This window comes from Chiloscyllium plagiosum, chromosome 29 (genome assembly GCF_004010195.1).
Source record: "Chiloscyllium plagiosum isolate BGI_BamShark_2017 chromosome 29, ASM401019v2, whole genome shotgun sequence".
Classification (NCBI taxonomy): Eukaryota; Metazoa; Chordata; class Chondrichthyes; order Orectolobiformes; family Hemiscylliidae; genus Chiloscyllium; species Chiloscyllium plagiosum.
In genome coordinates, this window is record NC_057738.1 from 12,934,062 (window position 1) to 12,953,220 (window position 19,159).

Genomic DNA, 19,159 nt, shown 5'->3' on the forward strand with positions numbered 1-19,159 from the left:
TTGCAGAATAAGCCTTGATTTTATGTATTCAAGTCACGGGGTGAGATCTGAATCTTGGATGATAGAAGAATTGGAGGTGATGTCATCAAAATATACAAAACTGACACAGTAGGTGCTGAGGTGATGGAAGTAATGGTGAGTGATATGACTTAATCAGGTGAGAATTTAAATATCAAATTTTCAATGTTGAGTAAAACTCACCTAGATAGCTGGTGGCAAAAAGCTTATTTCAATGTATTTGCTTTTCATTATTAGTACAACACAATTAAGTAACATTGCACTGGTAATTTTTGTCTCCACAAGCGAGACACTTGACAGTGCCAAAGTTCTACTGGTGAAGCAGAATGGGTACCTTACAACTTGTCTTATCAGTTCAAGTTTGTGAGAAGATTTGTAGCTCGGGTGCTCGTTGTTGTGGTTCTGTTCGCCGAGCTGGAAATTTGTGTTGCAGATGTTTGGTCCCCTGTCTAGGTGACATCCTCAGTGCTTGGGAGCCTCCTGTGAAGCGCTTCCGTGATCTTTCCTCCGGCATTTGTAGTGGTTTGAATCTGCCGCTTCCAGAGAACAGCCAGGGAATTCCTAGAGGCATGGCACTCATCCACAGATTCAATCAATAAGCACATCGACCTGGACCCAATATACCGACCACTGCAGCGGACAGCTGGAACTGACAACCGGAAGCGGCAGATTCAAACCACAACAAATGCCAGAGGAAACATCACAGAAGCGCTTCACAGGAGGCTCCCAAGCACTGAAGATGTCACCTAGACAGGGGACGAAACGTCTGCAACACAAATTATCTTATCAGTATCAATGCAGCTCATGCAAAGGCTGTGCAGGTTATCTAGCTTCTCATAAGAAACCAAATCTCCTGCTCAAAATGATCAAAGCGCATATTCTTCCTGTCCTCTTCATCCATGCAACTTGGCATTAGCAAAGCAATACCCTCACAACAATATAATGCTTGGTCTTAGCCCAAATCAGCAGTTAATGATATATTTTGGAGGTAAGGATCAGTCAGGCCTTGCATGCTTCTGGGAAAACATTTTGTGCTTAAGTACAGTCAGAAATCTAGGGCTGACATGGAGCCAGGCATCTTCTGGACCTCAGTCTGTTTTTTTAGTGCATTGAGTCTTTAGCACTTACTTAGAATGAAAGCCTATTATGGGTCTTAGCTAGTTTTTTAGTGCACAAGATCTTTGGAAGTGCTTTGGATGCAGGCAGAAGAAAAGGCAGGCAGCTTGTGGCCCTTTGGAGCTTGGAAGAGATGGGGATGACTTATCACCACTGGCACTACATCAATGTCAGAGCTGCAGCATGTCTCAGCATCTTACATGGGAAACACAACACATTGCTTGGAGAAAGTGGTGAAGTGTGAAAGTCAAAGGGGAGGGGTGTTTAGTGGGGTGGTGTCCACAGAAACAGGAACTCAAAAGGGAACATAAAGAAAGTGGGGGGAGGGAAATAATTTGTGTGTCACAGGCAGAGTTTGCAAGACATTCACACAAACACAATGTTGGAACCATGCCTTGTGGGACTGAAAGTACAATGAATTCATAAAATGGCTGGGACCACATTCAAAGCGGGATGAGTAAGTTACTTATTTTTCTTCCAATTGGTGCAGAGTTTGCAATATTCATTTTGAGGCCCTGCAATAAGTCAATCTTCCTTCACTGATTAAGCAATGTTATCCATCTGCCCAATTCTCACTTCATCTGGACATCAGTAATTGTCGTAGAATGCAGAGAACAAATCATGGCCTCAAGTAATCATGGACATAGCATTGTGCTTACAGCATATCTCCTTGTTTTGTAAGCTCAACACACTTTACCGTAATAAGGTGTTTTAAAGCTAAATCACTTGTTACTATTTGGCAAAGACAAACTGCAGCAAATACAAGAAGACAATGCATCACAGCTGCCACATCCTCACATAGACAATTAAATCTGCAAGGATGTGAGCTATAATGTGGGAGGGAGGTGGGGATCTCACAGTGACTTACTGGCAGAGGTCTACTTGCAAAGAAGTATAGACACTTAGGTTCTTTACTGTGCATTTGGAAAAGACATATACTTCAGAGCTCCTTATTGAGGCATGACAGTGACCTCCTTGGAAAGTTCCATGCCACACTGTGAGACCATGGGCAGCACGGTGGCACAGTGGTTAGTACTGTTGCCTCACAGCGCCAGAGACGCAGGTTCAATTCCCACCTCAGGCAACTCTCTGTATGGAGTTTACACATTCTCCCCGTTTCTGCGTGGGTTTCCTCTGGGTGCTCCGGTTTCCTCCCACAATTCAAAAAATGTGCAGGTTAAGTGAACTGGCCACACTAAATTGCCCGTAGTGTTAGGTGAAGGGGTAAATGTAGGGGAATGGGTCTGGGCGGGTTGCGCTTCGGCGAGTTGATGTGGACTTGTTGGGCCGAAGGGTCTGTTTCCACACTGTAAGTAACCTAATCTAATCTAAACCATAACATTCAGCTCAATTTTTTAGGATAGGAAGGCTTAGGCACCTCTTCAAAAACACTACTTCATCCCTCTGATGAAGGTTATCTGCTCATAGAGCTGAAAGGTTCAATTCCATGCCTGTTTTTCTTGTGGCCTAGCCCTAGTGACAAATAAATCATAGGAGACTGGCTAAAATAACTTCAGCAACCCCAACATGGGCAGCAATTTCTAACAGCTGCCACACAGTCCCAAAGGGATAAGTAGCAGATGAAGATCTACCAAAGAGGTCCAGAGTAATGGTGAGAATGCATGTTCATAGGGTTTGTTGCTGTTATATGCAAATATCTAAATGGCAATGCCACAGAAGTTTAACGCTGACTAATTCATCATCTCCATGCTATTGCTGGATGAGGATTTGTGTTCAAATCATCCCAGCTAGGCTTTAAATATAGCATCAGAGGTTTGGAAGCTAGAAGATCCTGACTGTGGTGATCATTTCTATCTCACTTAGAGTCAGAATTCACCAAGTAACATGCTGAATACCTCACCTGTGTAAGTAACAAGCTGAGAATGAGCACAAGATAACTCCTTCCATGCTATGGTGCACATGATACCATGAAATTAATTGGCTGCTGTTCTAAATTCAAATTAGAAAATTCTGACCTTTGAGGACTAAATCAGTGAAGTGGTGCTAAACCTTTATAAAGCCCTGATTAGGCCCCAATTATTGCACCCAGTTCTGGTCACGACACTTTAGAAAAGATGTGGTCGGCATGGTCGGGTTGGACCGAAAGGTCTGTTTCCATGTTGTACATCTCTATGACTCTATGTGGAAACTCTTGACAGGAGCCAGGGGAGATTTATTAGAAAGGATCCAAGGATGGTATTTTTCTTACAAGATTGTGTTAAAAAACTGAGATTGTTCTCCTTCGAGTCAAGGAGATTGAGGAAATATTTCATGGAGTGTACATGAAAAGTTCTTTTCATGAGCTGATTGTACAAGGATAGGGGGCACAAATTTAAGATTTTAAACGTGAGATGCAAACAGAATTTGAAGAAAAAATGTGTGAGCTGTGCTGACCTGGAAACTTATGCCCACAAAAAAAATTAAATGGGCACTTGAAGGAAATTGATTTGAAAGGCTTTAGGGATCAAGCAGAGGAGTGGGACTGACCTGGATTACTCTTTGAGAAGCTGACATGATGGCCAAATGACCTTTCCTGTGCAGCAAATGATTCCATGAATCTTGGCTAGTATCTCTTCCTCAATTATTATTACCAATTTCTGATTTACTGGTCATTCATTTAATTGCTATTAGTGGGATCTTGCTGTATATAAATTGAGTGCAGTGTTTGCATATATAAGTCCATTCGCATAAAGTGCTTTGAGAGGTTTCTGTTTCTGAGCAATGTGATAATGTACAACCTAAATGTGAGTGTCTCCTTTTTTGTTAAGGACCTTATTTTGAATGAGGATTTCATTGTAAATACAATTCTGGTTTTCTTGTTAGTTTTATTATTTTTGTATAAGTTACATTGTTTTTTGACTTTAAAGGTTATCCCATCAATTCATAATGGAGCAGGTCCATATAATGTTTAGCAATACTGTGCTAGAAAATAACTTGTAATAATTTATAATTAAGGGACATAAAGTTTTATTTTATGTCTTTCAACTCTTCATGACATCTGGAAGCATCTCACAATCCTTCAATTATTATTAAAGTATAGTAACTTACTTTATTTGGAAAAGCACAATACTATCCCACAAATAAATAATTGGGATAAATAATCGGATAACGTCTTTGGTGTCATGGCTATGAGGTGAATACTCAAGAACTTACCGTTTTTATTTGATAAGTGCCACATTTTTTTCAACAAGGGGAAGGAGTCTCACATTAAAGATTTCATGTTGAATAACACAACACTCTCTTAATTGTTGCACTGAAATATTAATTCAAGATGATCTCCTTAAATTGCAGCATGTGGACTGAATGCAAATATTTCCAAATGAGAAACAAGAGAGCCTCCACTGAGGCAAACATAACAAAGATTAATCAATCAGCAATGCTATCTCATCAAATAATGCTGAAATAAGTGACAAGATAACTGCCACAGTTGTTCAGCCTTCCATCTTGTATCCTTTGTAAATGTCAGCTCATTGAAAACTCCTGTTGCCTAATTTGCAATTCACCCCCTACCCCTCAACACACTTTCATGTTTGCTGACCTACATTAGCTTCAGATCTGGCAGTCTTGACTTTAAGATTTTTATCCTTGATTTACAATCCCTGCATGGCTTTACCACTCTCTACCTCTGTAAGCTTCTTTCGCCCTACAATCCTCTGAAATCTCGGCTTCTTCAATTCAGACCCTGTCGTTTTTTTCAGTCCACCACTGGCAGCTGTGATTACAGCCTCCTAGGCTGTACGATATACAATTCCTTCCCCTATATGTCTCTGCCTGTCCTCCTTTAAGATGTTTCTTTATATTTACCTCTTTGGTCAAACTTTTACTTACATTTTCTAAATTCTCCTTTCATGTCCTGTTAATTTTTATTTGATAATTTGTTATTTTATGTGAAGTGGCTTATTTATTAGGTTAAATGTCCTATGTAAATGGAAGATGTTATGTTAATCCTACTACAATGCAAACTAATTTATTTGTTAACTGATGAAGTATTTTTGAGATGAAAAGACAATGATGCCTCTTTAACAAATTAGCTTCAATAAATAAATTATTTATAATTATTTATAAACAAATTATTAATCATTTATTTATTAATTAGCTTCAATAAATAAAATTATTTAGGACAAATAATTGTGCTATCCATTGTCCCCTTATTTCTGACAATAACTATTGACAATATGGCTGACTTGGAAGGGTGCTGTTTAATACAAGTGTGCAGGTGAAACCCACACAATTTCTAACATGCCATCTGAATTCCAAGATTTCATTGCAATGCTAACTCAGTTCATTTTTTACATTATGTTTAATTTGATTGTTAGCTAGTACCTTGTTTTGAATTGTAAAATACACACTGACAATTGATGTGTGCTTTCTACACTTAATGTGTAGCCATGCTCATCTGAATGTTAATATTCTCTGACTTCAAAGGATATTAACAAATATTTAATCCATGGTTGATTATCTAGATTGATCATTACTTTATGCATATTATTATAGATAATCCTTCTCCAAGCATTTTTTCTTTCCAATTTACAAGAATATTGATCCATATTCTACTTCATAGAATGGTCATAGATATCAAACAAAGTTCATATTACAATAAATTTTCCTTAAATTGTAGTAGTGTTTTTTTCTTGCATATAAAAAGAACAATTTGTTATTATCAATTCATTTTAGGAGTCTTATTAGATCTGTAAAATGATTAAGTGTTTAACTGAACATGTTGGAAATACAGTACTTATACCTTGTTAGTGAGAAGTAAAAATGCCTAATCATCCCAGCTGAAGAAATATAATTTCCTGATTAAGGAATTTTCAAAACACCTTGGTAAGAAATGAATATGTCATGTTAAAATATGAGAGATGGAGGCTTTGTGGAGTATTGGTAGTGCCAATTCCATAACTTGATGACCAAGGATTAACACAGCCAAATAGGTGTAGTATCACCTGTAAACCATTTTAGCAAATGGCTGGCAGTAAGTATGGGAGAGTGTTCTTGTTAGTCATGTGATGGAAACAAAATTGGAACTTCCATCATCACTATTTGTAGCTGCAGGATGCATGAGAAAGTGTATGTTGCCACAATAACTCAATCATTTCTGAGGGGACAGAGATTCTTAATTTAGTTGGCACTTTGGTCTATACGGATCAAGTTTTTGCCAACATTGTACAGTTCAATCTTTGTTCTGGCTGGGGTGAGTTTGAGTTATTCCATCCTTGCCATATCTATGGAGGAAGTCTTGGCTATCTGGGTCAGACCTGCCTTTAAATAGAGAACTGAATAAGAGTAGAATATTATGAGAGGTATGTTCGCCTGTATATAAAATTTAATGAATAAATAAATGTGAAGAATAAAGAAAATTAGCAGTCAAGATTTACTTTTTAAGGGGGAGTTGTGGTCTTCCTAAACGCCAATCACAAGACCTTTCAGTAGAACTATATTTTGGGAGATGGTTAAAAACTTGAATATAATCCTGACATGCAGACCTCCACTATTTTTATGGAGAATGAAGTTTTTTAACCTGACATCAGAATATGTTGTAATACTAAATATTGAAATTTAATAAAATCTCCAATATTTTAAAGTATTTTCTCTTGGAAGAGAATTTTAAGCAGCTTCACAATTACTGTGTTTGGTATATTTAGTAACTCAATAGGCCCCACATAAACTGAAAATGAATTATGACGTGTAACTAGCACTGATAAGGCAAGTTGATCAATAAATACTTACCTGAAAGTTATTGAGTGGAATAGTGGTCTACTTGTTTCAGATGTAATAGTGTAACTGATTAGATTAGATTCACTACAGTGTGGAAACAGGTCCTTCAGCCCAACAAGTCCACACTGACCCTCTGAAGAGTAACCCACCCAGACGCATTTCCCTCTGACTAATGCACCTAACACTATGGGAAATTTAGAATGACCAACACATCTTTTGGATTGTGGGAGCAAACCCACACAGACATGGGGAGAATGTGCAAACTCCACACAGACAGTCGCCCAAGGCTGGAATCAAATCTGGGTTCCTGACGCTGTGAGGCAGCAGTACTAACCACTGAGCCACCATGCCACCAAATACTTGTCAATAGTTTTGTCAAGATACAATAGAGATTTCATGCAAAAGAACAAGGCATAATTCTAAAAAAAAAAGTTGTCACTCTGTCCCCAACAAGACTCACTGAAGTTTCTCAGCATCAACTCTACACCCTACGACCAAGGGATTAATTACCCTTTGTCATAGTTTCCGAGATATTTATCACAGACAGTTCACTTTTTGTGTGACTCAATCTCTGTCCATTTGGGCTCAGAATTCGTTGTGAGTAAATTTGTGTCTTCATTCCCAGAGTGGTAATATATTGATGTGACTTGTCTGTCCTATTATACAACACACATATCATTCCATCAAAATCATTGATTGAAAATTATGTGGGCTGCAACACATGCTACCCTAATGGTGAAATGTAAAAATGTATCTTATTTGGTTTATCATCATCATTTCAACAAACACACGCATCTCAAAGTTATTCGTTGTATCAAAGTAAACTCATAGCTTACCAGTCTGTCGTCACTCCAGCAGCAGCTCAGCAGTGATCTCAGTACAATGCTAATGGGAAAGCGATGTTACAAGTTGGTGGCACTCCTGCCCCTGAGACAGCTGGTTCTGTGATTAACACCTACTTGAGCACCGCACCTATCACATCAAGGTCCTGTCTGTCCTCTCAGGTAGACATAAAAGATGCAATGGCACTATTTAAAAGAAGTGCAGGGTAGTTCTTCCATTGTCATAGCCAATATATGTATTTAAAGCAACATTAATAAAGCAGATAATCCAGAAATGGTTTGTCATATTTCCTGTATTACAACAGTGGTTATAGTTCAAAATCATATCTAATTGGTTGCAAAGAACTTCAACAGATCCTCAGTGCCTGAAAGGCACTTTTGTTTTCAAGATGTTTTTGCATTTCTGTGGATTTACGCTGGTGGATAATAAGGGGACACAGAATTTCAGGTCATCATTTTTCTCCATAGATTTGAAGCTACTGAACAATTATATTTGAGCCTCATTGGATATGTGATGTCTCCTGTAACTAAGAAGTCCAAGGTTTCTGGCTGAAAAATGGGAGAACACAACCTCCTTTCGACATGGAATTTCATTGCTTTGAACTCTCAACCTTCCAAGTAGATTGTATTTTTGTGGATTTGTTTTGAAAATAACACAAAAGAATTGCAGAATTCATTATCAGTTATATGAGTAAATGCCAGTTTAACAACTAATAAAGTGTAACAATATGGATAAGTATTAAGATCCAAAGGAGAAAGGAGTATTGATCAAGTTAAGGTACAGATTAAACATAATCTAACTAAATAGCCTATTCCTCTTCCAATGAAATAGTAAACACTGTGAAAAGCTCAAAGTGGTCAAGCAGTATATGGGCCATATTTAATGGAGGTGGCCAGGATCACACCATAGGCTGGAGAGCCAGCAAGGCCCCCACATTTCTCCTTTAAGGAAAGCTTACCATATTAAGTGCAAATCAGGCAAGACACTGCCAGGCCTTCCCCAGGATCCAAGACTCCAGGGTGGAAGTCCCAAACCCTGGGTGCTGCTAGCAAATCAGAAGCCCCCCAGCTTTATTGTTCAACATTGCTACTGGGGAACAGTGGCTGTTGCGAATATTGCAGCGACCCAAGACCAAGTATTGTTTCTGAATCCCAAGCAGCAGATGAGTGATAACAGAAGGATATTTGCAGGAAAGGGAGTTGGGGAGATTATCAGTAGGTGCACCAACCTCCTCAGACAGGGTCCCTTGATTATGCACTGAGTGCTTTTGAATAAAGGAACACTCACTCTCCCCACCCAGAAGACCACAAGCAACATTGCATGGGTTTCCTCGTCATGCTGTCCACATAATAGCCCTCTTGCCCACTACTGGGTTAATATCACCAGCTACGGGTTGTAGCCCTTAAATGCTATTAATTGCCATGCACAAATATTCTCAATAGAGGCACGAAAAACATGGGAACCATACTGGTCATTCTCCCACAAAATTAAAACCTTCAACACTAAACTCACCACAGTGGAGGGCCTTAAATTCCATCATATGCATCTGATTTGTATAACTTGTATACTTGAACAAAAGATTCCTGCTATATAAATACTAACAGATATATTATTAAAAATAACTTTAAGTTAATCTATTCAGACATATCTCTGGGGCAGGTAATACTTTGAGTTAGCAATACTATCACTGTGTCACAGGAGCCCCTTTCAAACCATTTTTCAAAGGACAGTGAGAGAGGCACCACTGTGATTTGAACTTAGGATCCTCTGTTTATGACAAAGGTGCTATAACCTACAATGATGGTTGGATTATAATATACCATTTGTTTGCAAATTGTTATGTTTTTTCATTCAAAGCCAACTGCTAGTATCTGAGCTGAAGAAAAGTGAGGAAGGGAAGGATGCTTTGAGCACAACATTTTAGCAAGACAGTTTTACAAATTCAATAAGTTTTCAGGCCAAATCAATATTACAGTAGACATCATAAAACATTGAAAAGTTGGCATATATTAAATGTTGTTAATGTTACTCAAATTTTATTAATTATTTCTTCCTTGAAAAATTGTTATTTAGAGCAAGTGATGAATCGTGATCAGTATCTTTGTTCTGAGGCAAGGTCCCAGAAGAGTGGAGGGTAACGAATGTTGTGCCATTATTCAAGAAGGGCTGCAAAGAAAAATCTAGGAACTATAGACCAGTAGGCCTAACATCTGTGGTAGGTAAGTTACTTGAGAAGATTCTGAGAGGTAAGATACACATTTGGGTAAACAGGGTTTGATTAGGAGTAGTCAGCATGGCTTTGTGAGTGGGAGATCATGCCTCACAAATTTGTTAGCATTCTTTGTTGAAGTGACCAGGGCAAGGTGGCAGACAGAGTCTATATGAATTTCAGTAAAGCCTTCGATAAGTTCCACATGGTAAGCTGCTCTGGAAGGTTAGATCGCATGGAATCCAAAGGGAGCTGACAAATTGAATACACAATTGGCTTAATGGTAGGAAGCAGAGGGTAATAGTGGAAGAATGCTTGTCGGACTGGAGGCCTGTGACTAGTGAAGTGCCTCAGGGGTCAGTGCTGGGCCCATTACTGTTTGTTATCTATATCAATGATTTGGATGAGAATGCGCAAGACATGATTACTAAGTTTGCAGATGACATTAAAATAAATGGTATCGTGGACAGTGAGGAAGGTTATCAGAAATTGCAGCAGGACCTTGATCAGCTGCGGAAGTGGGCTAAGAAGTGGCAAATGGAGTTTAATATAGATAAGTGTGAGGTCTTGCATTTTCGAAAGTCAATTCTAGGTCGGAGTTTCATGGTGAATGGTAGGGTCTTAAGGAGTGTAGTGGAACAGAGGGGTCTTCGAGTTCAGGTTCACAGTTCTTTGAAAGTGGAGTCACAGGTACAAAGGGCAGTGAAGAAGACTTTTGGCACACTGGCCTTCCTCAGTCAGCGCATTGAGTATAGAAGTTGGGAAGTTATGTGTCAGTTATACAGGATGTTGGTGAGGCTGCACTTGGAGTATTGTGTTCAGTTTTGGTCATCATGCTATAGGAAGGATGTTATTAAATTGGAAAGAATGCAGAAGAAATTTGCAAGGATGTTGCCTGGACTCATTGGTCTTAGTTATAGGGAGAGGTTGGGCAAGCTAAAACTTTTTTTCTTTAGAGCGTCGGGGACTGAGGGGGGACCTTATAGAGGTATAAAACATCATGAGAGGCATGGATAGAGTGAATGCACTCAATCTTTTTCCCAGGTTTGGGGAATTGAAGACTGGAGGGCATCAGTTTAAAGTTAGAGGGAAAAGAATAAAAGGGAATCTGAGGGGCAACTTTTTTTTAATCAGAGGGTGGTACACATATGGAATGAGCTGCCAGTGGAAGTGGTTGAGGCAGATACATTAACAACATTTAAAAGGCATTTGGACAAATACATGGATAAGAAAGGATTAGAAGGATAGGGGTCAGGTGCAGGAAAATGGGGTTAGGGTAAACGTAAATTTTGTTTGGCATGGACCAGTTTGGGCCAAAGGGCCTGTCTCCATGGTAAAGGACTCTATGACTATATTCATTCAAAGGTTATTACATACGAAGACTTAGCATTTATAGTTTTGATTACCTGTTTATTTGGGTTGATTTATGCATCAATATGCGATAATGTTTTAGTACAATGGCTGTATTGTATTACAGGCTTGGCAGCAGTTGTCTTTTTTATAATCCTATTTCATGCTGAAATATGGTATGATAAAGTGGGTAAATAGAGCTGGAATCCATGCCTGCAGATGACATGTATCAATACAACTCATATTGGCTGTTTGTGTCGATGTTGTGTTTTTTTGTGCACATTAAAAACATACACATTGAGCGCAAGAAGAGTCTATTTGGTCTCCCCATGCTTGCTTGCCATTCAATTAGATTATGGTTGAATTGTTTAAGGCCTCTACCTGTCTGTACTCTGACTCCCTTTTCAGCTAAGAACCTAAACAACTCAGCTTTAAAGGCATTCAATGAATCTGCTTTCACGGATCTTTGCGAAATTAAAATCCAACCCCAAAACAACACTGAGAAAGAAATCTTCTTTCTATCTATAATGAGAAACTATTCTGTTTTAAAACTGCAATCCCCTAGTTCTAGTCTCTGACACAAGGGGAAACATCCCTTTATTATTTGCCTGAGGATCTTATATGTTTTAATAGGATCACCTCATTGTTTTAAAATTCAAAGGCCCAAACTTTCCTTTCTGCTGCCGTCTAGGGTGCTATATAAGTACACGTAATTTTGCAACTGTCATGTTCTTATATGGTGCATAAAACATATGACAAAATAGTATGTTGTACTTGATGAAAATGAGCTGATGCAATCTAGAAATATGATGAAGATTTTTAAACAATTCTTAAATTGATTCCAAATTGAAACTATGGTTCTGTTCGCCGAGCTGGGAATTTGTGTTGCAGACGTTTCGTCCCCTGTCTAGGTGACATCCTCAGTGCTTGGGAGCCTCCGGTGAAGCACTTCTGTGATCTTTTCTCCAGCATTTATAGTGGTTTTGTCTCTGCCACTTCCGGTTGTCAGTTCCAGCAGTCCGTTGCAGTGGTCGGTATATTGGGTCTAGGTCGATGTGATTATTGATTGAATCTGTGGATAAGTGCCATGCCTCTAGGAATTCCCTGGCTGTTCTCTGTTTGGCTTGTCCTATAATAGTCGTGTTGTCCCAGTCGAGTTCATGTTGCTACCACTTCAACGGACAGCTGGAACTGACAACCGAAAGCGGCAGGTACAAACCACTATAAATGCCGGAGGAAACGTCACAGAAGCGCTTCACTGGAGGCTCCCAAGCACTGAGGATGTCACCTAGACAGGGGACGAAACATCTGCAACACAAATTCTCAGCTCGATGAACAGAACCACAGCAACGAGCACCCGAGCTACAAATCTTCACACAAACTTTGAATTGAAATTATTCCATGATCTGATAATGCTCGAGTAAGTTTGGAGTGTAGGTTAAGTGACATGCAACATTTCTCAAAAATCTGATCTCTAATTGTTTTGTATCAACACTTGAGTATGGAAATCTAAAGTATTCAATCAAATCACAGGTATTTTACAAACTTGCTGCCAGTAAATGACCTTATGGGGTTTGTGTACAATTAGATCAATTCAGTTCTGGATTCTTGGTTGTGGGTTTTCAATCCTGCAAGTTCTAAAACTTGGTTTCCATTTTAATAAATATATCAATTGAACTGTCAGGTCCCAAAAATGAGCATATGACAATTAAATAGAATTCAAGATCATACGTGTACTTTATCTAAAGGTATAATTTTAGCATTTAAAATACTATAAATACAAACATTCTTTGATTTGTATAATTAGTCACCACTGTCTTGACAAGCACTGCAAAGAAGACAATTCTGGATAATTATTATATTTAAGAGTTTACATTCACAGTTCACTTTGATTCAGTAGTATTTGCAGGAAGACATTAAGATTTCATGTTGTGCTTGTGTTTTCACTCAGATTGTAACAATAACTTGTTTTTCTTTGGTTTTTGGATGTTAGTTGAGTCAGAGCTTTCATAGTTTGCAGGTGGGAGGTCTCTGTGTACGACTTTCAGTTGTACAAACAAGGTAGTTTTTCAATGGTAAAGACAAATACAATAAATTCGCTGAGTACCTTAGCTACATCCACTGCCACCATGTGTAGATCCCCTTTATAGTTCCTAATCACTCTTGTCCCTCTTCTTAATACCTTTTTTTTACTATTTAAATGACTAAAGAAAACTTCGGATTCCTTTTTTATGTCAGCTGCTAATTTTCTTCTCATGTCAGCCTCTCCTGTTTCACTTTTGCACTTTTCCTCTGTTCTTGTAATGAACGTGGTTCTCACCTTAATTACCAAACTGGCATCTGTCATATGCATTCTCTTTCTGCTTCATCTTATTCTCTACCTTTTGTGTTATGTACAGAATTCTTGGTTGATGCTGCATGACCTGCTGCGCTTTTCCAGCAACACATTTTTAAGCTCTGATCTCCAGCATCTGCCGTCCTCATTTTCTCTTAGTTGGCTCATCTGTCACCTTCATGGAAATGAACCTTAACTGAACCAGAATTTTAGCCTTTTTAAAGAGAACCTATAGTTCTTTTACAATTCTGCTTGTTAATCTTTGAATCTTATTGACCTGGCAGAGTTATGGTCTCACTCCACTGCAATTAGCCACTCTCCAAATAAATAATTTTACACTAGACTGTTCTTCTATGTATTACGTAGCTTCATTATAATATATGTTAAAATAATTCCATCCGATTAGAGGATTGAAGTACTTGTCACATCTTTGAAATGTTACAAGCTGCTTCACTTTTACACACCATATACCTCAGCAGTCCCAGGAAGTGGCTCACCACCACCTTCTAAGTACTCAAAAGAATACAAAACTTTTTCAGTGGCTGTGCAAGTGGGAATGTTGTGGATGGGAGGATGTCAAGGCCTGGGCCTATGTCCCCTTCTTCCACCTTCCCTTTGATCTTTTTGAGATCAGTCAAAATGGATTTGGAAGACCATTTCTATTATATTTCATGCAACTTCTATTATACCACGCAACCCTGACCCTCGATCATCTCTGCATCCAGGTTGGTATAGTTCCTTACACAATGTTTAGGCTGAGTAAATTGGCATTTTTGCATTCACAGCTCAGTGCCTTTTCTACAACATCAGTCAAACCTAGCCCTGTCACTGTTTCCTGTTATTTTGTTGTTAATACATGTGTATAAATTGTCATTTCTCAGTTATCACTTTGCAGTTATCAATTTTTGCAATTTTACAAGATCCTTATTGAGAGGTGTACTGAGGAAATACTGAATTGTTAGAGCTTCTGACACTTGGATGAAACATTAAAACTTGAGGCCCTGTCTGCCTGTTTACATGGATGTTAATGACACTATGGCATTATTCAAAGAAGAGAAGTCTCCTGTACCTTGGCCACGATTTATTTGTGCTAGTTGTCTGATCTGGCTGCATGCAGACTTTCTGCCAGATTTACCAAAACAATTACCACAATTCAAAAGTTTTTTTGTGAATATGAAAATATTGTATAAACACTTTTTTTAATAATCAAAGCTAGGGAACTGAAACTTAATTACAGAAAATCACAGCATACAGGAAAACAATACAATCAAGTACTTAAAAATGGCCTTGAATAAAAATAAATCTGAAAGAAAAGCTAACTGAATATGTAACTTCAACATGCATTCTGATTGGATTACCTTTGTCTTCTTCTATGTGCAATTTTTACTTTGGATTCCTATCACTTGACATTTTCTTTTGCCTCCACAATGGTAAAAAAAAAATACTTCTACATTTTAAAGCATTTGATCTTTGGTACGCAGGTTAAATTGATTTTGGTTATAATGATTCTGGTAACAATTAAGTGAAGAGGGCTAGCTATGAATGGTATTAAATAGTAAACCAATTCTTCAGACACCTGCATACCTAAGTTACTCATTTTATGCAGTTGATTTCAAAATGTTTTAATGTCAATAAAAGTTCTGACAATTCACAAAAAAAACTTTATATATTGTTATAAATAATCTATATAGCATTATTGCTACATTGTAGATTTAGCAAGTGATGGTCAACTCTTTACTTTGAAGCAGCAGTTTCTGTCTTAAAAAAGCTGATAAAGAAAACCACAATTGTACCAAGCTATGAAGGCAAGCTGTAATGCAGGTATAAAGAGTTCAAGATCAAACTCTTTCTGCAATTATGATCAGCTCAGACGTCTTTTGGAAGGGAGTAATGAACTTGAACATTAACGGACACCCTCTTGCATCTGCCAGTTCTGGCAACAGAAGAAAACACAAATTACAAGTTAAAATCAGATTGCCAGTCTATTAGACCTGAGGCTGAGACACATACGCATGCAGCCTATTCATCTGATTGCAGATGGAGTACTTTTCGTGACAAGGAGTTCTTTTCAGTGTGATTCCAGCCTGACTTCCCTAACACAATAAGACGTTTTGTTCCTATTCAGTTGCATCAAGCCCGCCTTCACTCTCTGCAAAACAGAAATTTAAACATAAACACCCTTTCTGTCTCCCAGATGAAAAATAATTAACATATTAGCTCATTGTAATTATGCTCACTGTCAAATGTTTTTATTCCACTGTTAAGGAACCACTGCAGTGAAATGGACAGAACTTGTATGCACTTTTAGATTTGGCTTGTCAACTTATTTTGAATGCCTGAGTTAGTGATCCATGAAAAAGCTGAATAACTGCAGGAGCGCTTAACATTTAATTGTCCTAACAGGGGTCGATAGCCCAGTTCTATAAAAATACAATTTTGCTAAATGGATAAGAAATTATATTTGCCTTTTTTTGTTCCTGAACTCACCAGTGAATGGCTTCAAGTAAGAAGAAAACTGTGAAGCCCAGAAATCTGAAATAAAAATAAAAGTACAGACAGTAAGTGAATTTGTATCTGAAAATTTTGGACATAATATTTCACTAGAAATCTGATTAAATCTTCTTGCCGTTTGTTCATTCACCACATATACAACAACCCTCTATCGGGACTGAAACATGGAGGGAGGGGAAGCTGAAAACTTGAGAATCAGAAACCATTAAGAGGAGATATCATCTGAACAGAATGCAGAATTTGTCTAAAAATATATAAAATTAAATTTGCAATTATGTACAGGTTTGGAGACAAGGGGTGTGCTTGAGTGGATGGGAGGATGTGAGGTTGGGGACTTTGCCACCTTCCCACCTCTGTACACTGAACCCAGGCAGGAAAGATGGAGGGTATTCCTCCCATTCAGTATTCAATCAGCAGCAGGCAGAGAACTTATGGAAAGCCCAGCTAGTAAATCATTTTGCCCATGACCTCGTGGGAGTTTAGGAAGAGGATTGGTGACCTCACCCATAGGCACTGTGTTAATTAAGGGACCCAGTACAAGGAAGGGAAGTGACTCTCTGAAAGCCAATTCTTGCTCTGGCTTCTGACTTCTCGTACCCACCCTTGCTGTTGACCGTGCAATCCCCTATCCTGCCCATACCCACATCTACCTCAGGATTCAGCGATGATCCAGTGAGTTCAATACAGCCAGTAGCATTACTGCCAGTGATGTTGGCAGCACTGGAGAGCTGCCAGCCATATTGCCAAGGCTGCTCAAATGACGATCTGATTATATTGTAATTGCCTTGACCTCCCAGAAAGAAGCAACATGGGATTCCATCAGCTCTCCAATCAGCGTGCAGAACCATTGTTGCAAATTGTGTATCTGTACTCATTTGATGATCAGTGACACTGAATATAAACTCAAAACTTACTTATCTTCAACAATGACAGACCCTAGTACTAGCACTGTATTAGATGTCATCACTCCTAACAGCTGAAATAATGCAAAGTACCTGAAACTGCTGATGGTATTAAATGATCAATTAATTGACAGTGTAATGATAAATGAAATCGCCAAGTTTATTTTATTAGATTAATAAAGGATTAAAACTAAACTTGCAGATTTGACTGACTCCATGTATTTTTTTCAGCATTTACAGTTTCTGCCTTAATTTCAGAATGCCTATATTCATATTTTCCTGGGGTGAGGTGCAGGATGTGATTGAGGCTGTTATCACTTTGGTGCTATTGAACATGGAAACATCTTCAGGCTTTGCTTGTCAACCTTTTGATGCATAGCAGAAGTTTCTAGCAAAGGAAATATGAACACAGTTAATAGCGATGGCTAAATGTAGAACAAATTGATATTGGTGAATTTGACTATCTGTGATTATACCCTTAGTTCAAAATCAAAACTTGCACAGCTAAATCAAAAATAGTATGAATAGTCAAAATACTATTTTGGGGTAAAGTATACAAATACTAGCCTACCTTGACTCAGTCTTTTCTCCCGTGGTTCAGTCCCTGCCCACATATATCCATGATTCCTCTGACACTTTACGCCAGTTTCCCACAGCCACAGCTTAATATAATTATTTATATTAAGATTTAATTTTTGATCAAGTTCTGCTTTTCACTGCCCTGTTTCACACTGTTCTGCTTTAGCATTTACCAGTTAATGGGGCCTATATTCTCATTTAGCATTGACAGTTTCACCATTTTGGTTGCTCCCTCATCCTTTTTCTTGTTTCTGACCTTCCAATTTGTGGCCTCTCCCACTTCCTAACCCATCTCCACACGATTGGTTTCAACTTGTGGTCTCCCCCATTCATTAACCTATCCTCTTGCTGCCAACATTGGCTTGTGACTATCCCTGGTCAAGTATCGTTCTGCTGCTGCTGATCTGCCAACTCACAGCCTCTCCCAATCATTCATCCATTTTCTTGTTACCAAGACTATGACTTATGGTCTTCCCTGGTCAAAGATCCTTTCTCTTGCTACTGAACATTCTGCTTGTCACATTTTCCACTCCCAAACCCTCCTTCTTGCTACTGAGGCCTTGACTTGCAGCCTTTGTTGCTCCCTAATTCACAGTCTTGCTGACGCTGCCTCTCATTGAACCTCCTGCTCCCTGATTCTCACATTTGATGTTTCACTTTCCCAAACACTCATTGAGAGCTTCAAATATGCCTGTTTTGCTTCTCACCACTCATTTCCAGAGCCCTCACTCACAGCAATGGTTCAAGAGAACAAAGCTGAGAATGTGTCAATCTGGGATTAGGAGGTTCGATGAGAGAAAGAATTAGCAAGAGGGTGAGTCAGGGACTGGTAGAGGCCACTAGTTGAAGGGATTGCAGCAAGTAGGTGGATTCACTGGGTTACAGTGCAGGAAAGTCTGTCAATTGGAGACTCAGTATCAAGAGAATGAATTAGGGATTGGAAGAAACTGTGAATCATGGCTCAGTGACAGAAAGGCTCTACAAAGGACAGGGCATCAGAAAGCAGGATATGTGGTGAACACGAGAGTCTGGAAGCAAGATCGAGAGCAGATTTGTGGTAAGTAGCAAGCTATCAGAGTGTACGTTTTAAATACTTTTAAAAATTTATTTCATTTTACATGTTACAGGGGTTTTTGATTTTCCAAGGTGTAAGTTAGTGATAAAAGCATTTCAACATACAGTGTATATTGTTTTAATGTATTCATTTTCTCATCAGGGAAGTACTCGCGGACCTTACTGTAGCTTTTACATCAGCTTAGTAAGATTATGTGATTTGCTTAAAGCAATTTCGCTTAAAGTTGCACTTTTCTGGAATACAACTATATCTTTACTTGAGGACTCACTGTAATGCATTTGTATTGTGCTTAGTAGTACAGATGCAGAATCAAAAATTGTTCTATGTATAAATAGGATTACATATACTTTATTATGTTTGCCAGAGACTAAAATGCAGAAGATTGTCCAAAACAATTTGAGATTATCTACACACTAAGCTATGTAAATCGGCAGTATGTGCCATAACTTACAGGCACAGGATGTGATTTCTATCAATCACCAAATAGAAAATTGATTATGTTACTT

At 38.5% G+C, this 19,159-nt stretch overlaps 1 long non-coding RNA gene across 1 annotated transcript in view; it reads right to left on the bottom strand.

Annotated features, from left to right (window-relative positions):
- LOC122564379 overlaps nt 1–19,159 on the bottom strand; it is a 114,943-nt gene that overhangs the window by 78,642 nt on the left and 17,142 nt on the right. Inside the window, exon 2 of the long non-coding RNA XR_006315898.1 lies at nt 16,074–16,118. This is a non-coding gene — a long non-coding RNA (uncharacterized LOC122564379). The remainder of the gene's footprint in view (nt 1–16,073; nt 16,119–19,159) is intronic.